General features: G+C 28.9%; 1 long non-coding RNA gene across 1 annotated transcript; it reads left to right on the forward strand.

Moving 5' to 3' along the window:
• Positions 1-1,781: 1,781 nt before the first annotated feature.
• On the forward strand, positions 1,782-7,490 carry LOC132730156 (uncharacterized). Its single transcript, XR_009625722.1, has 3 exons — positions 1,782-1,949; positions 5,979-6,077; positions 7,299-7,490. It is a non-coding gene; the product is annotated as an uncharacterized LOC132730156 (long non-coding RNA).
• The last annotated feature ends 6 nt before the right edge of the window (positions 7,491-7,496 follow it).

Consider the following 7,496-nt stretch of genomic DNA (forward strand, 5'->3'; position numbering starts at 1 on the left):
TGATGTCAAATTATTCGAAATAGCATTTCTTGAAAAATATCATCATCATCTCCCGTAAGTGATCTCATAAGTGATTATATGAGCCGTGTCATGACAAAACCAACATAATGGGTTTGCGACTAGCATGGATCCTGATCAGACTGCGCGGAGGCCAGACCAGCCTGCGCCAATGCGCAGTCTGATCAGGATCCATGCTGTTCGCTGTCAGTTTCTCTACTTGTAATAGGATTGGTAATGGATGCGCAGGCTGGTCTGGACCCATGCTGGTCGCAAACCCATTATGTTGGTTTTTGTCATGACGCGGCTCATTATAAACAAACCCATTTGTAAAAATCGTAGATATAACGTAATAGAAGTATTGTATATAATCATCGTGTAATAAATAGTTCATAAGATATGTGATTTATTCTATAACTGTATCTATAAATGCTTTGTCGTATTTTATAGAGTGAGAGAAATGTGCAGTCTGACCGAAACTTGAACCGGGGATTCCGATTGAGCTATTCGGCCGCTTACAAATCTTTTCCTGAACAGTGGCATAATCCCCTGCTTTATTAAAATTCACAGATTTACAAGCAATATGCGATCTAAAACTCTTAAGCTATATGCAGCCATTTTCTCCTCTAAATAGTGAACAGTTCTGAACCGTGACACATATGTCAATATTGTTCATGTACTAAAGTCAATAATAATTACAATTTTCAATGAGTATTACATGTAATGTATATATGTATATATCAATTATGATAACAGATGCAGAATTACATGTGAATATGTATATATTATTTTGTAAGTTTTAAGATAATAAATGATACAAGTGAATATGTGAATGCTATTTTGTAAGTGTTAAGATTGTTATTAGATACTATACGTTAACATTCTTTGACAGTGTGTAAATCATATCAGTCAAAATTGTGATACTGAAGAGATTTTTGTTTTTAAGAGAAATAACGTTGAATGTAATGTACCTGGTAAGAGACTTGTAAGTTATATATTAATTTTAATATTATATGTGTAACTACGTGAAAAATTTGGCAGGTAGTTTCTTTATCAATCAAATCGATCATCTCCAACAATTTGATGTATGTTGATATAAAGTATATATGTTGAAGTCATACACTGTTGGTTATTTTGTATGTTTTGTGTCCTCATTGGCTTTAAAGCCTATTTGAATGAAATAACGTGTCTGCTGCATAATAGAAACTGGGACATAAAATGAATTAAGTCCCAAACAGAACAGTTATTCCATTAGAGCAAATAATGAATAAAAAGTTATTTTTAATATAAGTACTGAGCTTTCAATACACATACATTTACTTAATTACAGTTGTCAAACTAAAATATATGATAATTTTTACTATTAATTATCAATCCTTTATTAAAGCAATTTAATATTTTAGAATTTTGGCAATTCAACTCAAAAAGAAAAAAAATATAAAAAATATAAAATTCTCTTGATAAGTTATTCCTTATTATTATTAAAACACACATACATTTATTTAATTATAGTTTTCTAACTAAAATATATGATAAATTTTACTATTATTATTATCATTATTATTATTATTATTATTATTATTATTATTATTATAAAAAAAATAACTGATTAAGCATTAGAATTAAAAGTTTTGCCTATGAAAAAGTATCAATGCTTATGTTATACATGTATGCAAATTTTCCTATTTAATATTGCATTATTTTGACTTACTATGGTTTCTTCCTCATTATCACGGACCTTATATCCGTGGCATTATTAATGCTAAATGCTTTATTGTACAAACGGTATCTAGGCATATCACGCGTTTTCAAAGCAGCCAATGAGTTTAAAGCGTTGGTTTTGTATCACGTGAATCCTATCAACCAATCAGAAATAGCGCGGGCGAAATGAAAAAAGAAAAAACGCGATTGGAAATGGATGGTTAATAAAATTCAGAATATTGCAAAACAAGGTAGGTTTTAAAAGTTATTTTTTATCGTTGTAATATCAATATGCGATCAATAGAATAGTTGCATTTTGTGAACAACAGCTTATTTCAGGGTTAAACTGATTTGTTTTTAGAAAACTTTAACACTTTTTAATCTGTTTCGCTATTCAATATGGCCGCCGGATTAGATAATTAAAGCAGGATAATATCCCCAAATTTAGACTCTGAGGTTACGAGTTTGATTTTGATTTCTAAACTGTACCTTTTTTAATAAATAATTTGTTTGAAAAATGCAAAAACAAAAAAAGAAAAGGTTATTTCTAAAATACGTTAATCATAACTTCCCTTAAGGGTAAAAAAGACACCACGTTAAAAATTACGACATTTAAACATCGAAGATGTCAAGGTATTACAGCCCCTGGACATGGTAGTACAAAAGGATTAATCAGTGTGTGTGACACGACCTATGTATGCTTGATTGGTCAACTGATTGGACTTTATAATAATCTTGAGCGATCTCAATTATCACTTATAATCAGGGGTGCGAGTCAATGCGCAATCAAGCAAATTGAAAAGACACACGTTTTAATAGTACTTTATGAAATAGATAGCCGAAAAATAGGTTATTTTTTTATCTATTCAATATAATAACAAAAATTATGAGATTTAACAGATTAACATATTTTAAAAGAAAATTGCTTAGTACTTTTAAAAAATATGTTTATAAATTTATAGATAAAATCGTCTTTCTCAGTCTTGAGAATTCAACGAGCAGAAAACTTGTTTTATATTCACAGTTTTTATTTTTATATATATATATTTCTTATTTATATTAACTATATATAAATTAATACAAATCTGAAACAAAAATAGCAAATAAATATTTCTTTTTTCATTTATATCATCATACCTTTAGATGAATAAAAAAAGAAAATATTTGTCAGAATTTTTTATTTACATTAATACAAAGAATGACAGATAAATACCCTTGATGTCAAAAGATATGCTTATATTTACATTGATACGAAGCAACAGTGTCGGTGTAAGAATTTTAAAACTCGTGCATATAAAATATAGCAACGAACCAGAAGTGTTAAAACGGTTTTGTTTGTATTGTTTTAGCATAATTAGTAATTAGCAAGATCGAGTTTACTCGCAATTCAGGACAGACAACTCTTTTTTCATTCGACATTCTTGGTTATTTATCTACGTTGTTCAGGATAGCACAGATTTTAAATTGTATATACATGAACTGAGTTTTCAACATTTATATTGGATTTTTTATTGGACAAATAATTAAAATTTAAATATTTTTTTCTTATTATAATTAAAACATTTTCTTTAGTTTTTAAGATAAGGTGATATCGCATGGGTCAGTCACAAACACGCGCCTGTTTGAGGAAACAGTTATTTAATATTTCGTTATACATAAATTAACTGTATAGAGCCTTTGTACATCACAATTTTTTTCGACATTCCATATTTTGACTTATATTTCACAGAACAGAACAGAACAGAAATTTTATTTGAATCTAACTTGAACATTTACAGTTCATCGTTGCATACAACAAATTTTACATGCACATAGTAATAATGTAAATATCATGTTATAAACATGCAAACAACTTTACATATTTCATCAGATCATAACAAAGAATTTAATTCATTTGTTCTTAATTTAAAAGCATTTCTGCAAAACAGAGCCAATTTGTTTAAGACCTTTACATTTGTAGAATTCAACAATTGTGTGAGTTTGAGCATACTCGGGTGTCTATGATAATACCTAGGAATATACTGATTTCTAAGTAAAGCATACATTGGACATATTAAAATAAAATGGTATTCGTCTTCAATATCATTACATTGGCACAGTGTACATTTTCTATCGTTTCTATCTATATTTCTATGTCTACCAGTTTCAATATGTAGGTCATGTGAAGATAAACGTATTTTAGCTAAAATATTTCTTAAACTACGACATTTCATTTTATTTATATATTCGGACCTTTCAAAATCTGGCTTTAATTCTTTAAATAAAAACAAAGATGACTTTGAACAAATATCTTGTCTCCAATTATTTATATACATGTCAATAATTCTAGTACGAAAAATAGGAACAAACATATTAATATTACCGAAGAAGGATACATCCATACTTCGTGAAAACCAGTGTTTTGTAGTAAATCTCGGACTTTAGATGCCCAGTTTCACAAAGTTACAATTTTCAGCTTCATATCTTAAAGTGTTCATTGTGCTTGATAAAATACAGTTATAATCCTTTTCAACATACAACTTTAGGAAATATTTAACAATTCTAACTTGTCTAACTACATATAATGGATATCTACCCAATTCACCATATAATGCAGAATTAGCAGTAGACTTTTTTTAACATTGGAGTATCCATTTCAATGAATTTTCTATGTATTCGTTCAATATTTTCCGCTTTTTCAAACCCCCATACTTCACAACTAAGAATAATTCAATATAGATGCAACATATGAATCGAATAAATTTAACATAATATTTACAGGAACTTCAATGCATTTTGTAATACTAAATAATGAGCCCATAGCTTTAAGAGCTTTATCAGCTAATGTTTTTGTTGCTGTCTTAAAAGATCCACCACTAGATAACACAATACCTAAGTAATTAAAACTTGAAACAAATTCCAATTCTTCCCCGTCGTAATAAAATATGTTCATTTACATTGGCCATTCCACCTTTTTTAAATACAAGAACCTTCGTTTTATTAACATTTACTTTTAATTGCCATTTATTACAATAGTCTTTTAAATTATGTAATGAAGTTTGAAGCCCATGCGCCGTCTCTGAGAAAATGACTGCATCGTCGGCAAAAAGTAGTAGGTATATAGAAAGTTGCTCTAATGTCAAACAAAGAACTATCATCTTTTTGTAAAAACAACTCAATATCATTTACGAATAATGAGAAAAGTATCGGAGAAAATTATCGCCCCTTGCAATAATCCAACATCACATTTGAAAAAAATCAGACAAGGAATCCATATGACTTACACATAATTTAACATCTTCATACAGAGACCTGATTACACAAAATAAGCGTCCATTTACACCATATTTTATCAATTTTACCCATAAGGCATTTCTGTAAATAGAATCAAAGCATTTCATAAGATCAACAAAACAGCAATATAATTTCTTTTTTTGTTTTAATTGTCGTTCTATAAAAGCATGAAGGAGAAATATAGCGTCTACTGTGCTATAGTTACATTTAAAACCAAATTGTGCATCAGTGAGTATATCATTAATATCAGCCCACTTTTTTAAACGCTCATTAATAACAACAGTAAATAATTTTTGCAAAACAGCTGATTAATGTTATACCTCTATAATTAGTAGGTTCACTAGAATCACCTTTTTTTAAAAACAGGTATATAACAACTCCCTGTGACCATGATTCGGGAAAACAACCCGTATCTAAAATATAATTGAACAATATTTCTAAAGGTTTGTCTAAAATATCTATACCTTCTTTAAAATACTCGTACATAATGTGGTCAAAGGAGCTAGCTTTATTTGTTCCTAGTTTTTTGATAGCTTTTCTTATTTCATCAGTCGTAAAAGGTACATCAAGCTCCTCAAAAGTAGAGTTAAAATTTGCATTTTCATCAAAAATATGTAAAAAATTTTCAATTTCGTCATCTTCCGCAACAGAAAATTCAGATGCTAAGTTCTTAAAATGATTATAAAAATCATCCAAATCTATGTTTTCATCAGACACGGTTGATTTACTTTGACGAAACATCCTCCAAAATTCTTTTGGCTTTTTGTTTCTCAATTCATTCATTTTTGCAGCTTGTTTTCTGTCAAAGTTCCGTTTTACTTTACACATAAAGCGATATGGTAACACACGCACGCACGCACGAACACACAAACATACATAACTACACATGCGCATAAAAGTGAACACGTTCCTACAGTATTAACACTTTCGCACATGTGATCACTTATGAAATATTTTCAATGTGCTCTTTATCAGTTTATGATGAAGTTATATTATGATTTTTTCAGGACAGTGTATACAGCGTGTTTAAATCTTCCAGAAATGCAGCTGTGCCCTCTTAACAGCAGTTATAGATGAAGCAAAGTATGGTAGCAAGTAATATAGATGTAAGTTCACGTATATACATTGTTGTATTTTGTGAATAAAATAAGACAATTACACGGACGTACTGTCTGTAAAGAAGAGTTACACAGCCTCATATATTCCGATCTGTACTGATATCATGTGTTTTAATCTTTCTCAAGGAAAAGTCAAATTTCCTTTGATTACACGCATGTATTTTGACATGAATAAATGTGGTTAGTTATAAATACATTGGTTCTCTTTTATATCTTGTTGGCGGAATGATGTCATAAAATGATGTCAATTAAGGCATATAAGCATTTTGCAGCGCATTTGAAAATGCTAAAACATCATTGCTTTTAATATGCAAAAGTCAAATATATAAAATATATACAACTCCAACACACACAATTGTTTGATATAGATGCACTGTGCATGCGACTTTATTTTATTAAATTAGTTTTCTTTTCTTAAACATATTACTGTATCAAAAAAATATGTATTTCTTCACAGTTTAATCACTTTTATATATGTTAATGATAGTATTTTTTTAGTTATTACGTGCGTAAGCGATAAGTACGCCGCTTTGATAATGTGAGAGTGACTTTACATTTTCTTTTGTGCATAACAACCTTTGTCTGAATAAGTAAAACAGGGTTTTCAAAAGCGAATATAATGTAAGATAAGAAACAGAATTTGAAATGTCTTGATGGCAAAGTTAGTAAAGTCATTGATTCGAATGTCATACACATTAAATTTTATCACAAGTTCGAGCCTCACAAGTTGTCTCACTTTTTTGCGTTTTTCTTACCATATATTTTTTTTTAAATTTTACATTAGGGAAATGAATTGGAATAGCAAGCTGAGTAGCAAATATCTGTACATTTTAAACCATTTTTTTCAAACGAATTGACTCCTATTAACGATACTAATATAAACGTAAAACGATCATAAGATTATGTCAGCACTTTTTCCTAATTTTTCCTTTTATAAGTGTGAAATAATATATTCGTAAAAGTTTTATAACAAAAACATATAACTTATCATCCGTCAAAGATTAATCATTTCATTTAAATCCCGTGTAAATGGTTGTTTATAAATGACATCTTTATCCTAATGATATAAGATAATTTTGAAATTTGCGTTAGAAAAAAAAATTGTATATATGTATACGCTTAAAAAATGCTTGTGTAAAGACTTTTTGAAAGTTGTGATAACTATTTCATGACACTATTTAAACAGGATTTTAAACTATCTTTTTTCAGATACACACATGCCGAAGAAGAAGATTGTAATATCTGGAGAAAACATTTCTTACGTCACGAAATAGACACCGTCACACTGGCCTATAGATGATTGATATATTTAAGTGCTTTTAAGAACAGTGTTTGGATGACGAATTTCTGTAAATACGGATTTTTAATTTTAATGCTTATTATTAAAACTTTCTGTAATTATCAATT

This window comes from Ruditapes philippinarum, unplaced genomic scaffold (assembly GCF_026571515.1).
Source record: "Ruditapes philippinarum isolate M1 unplaced genomic scaffold, ASM2657151v2 ctg2503_1_1_1_1, whole genome shotgun sequence".
In the NCBI taxonomy this organism is placed as follows: Eukaryota; Metazoa; Mollusca; class Bivalvia; order Venerida; family Veneridae; genus Ruditapes; species Ruditapes philippinarum.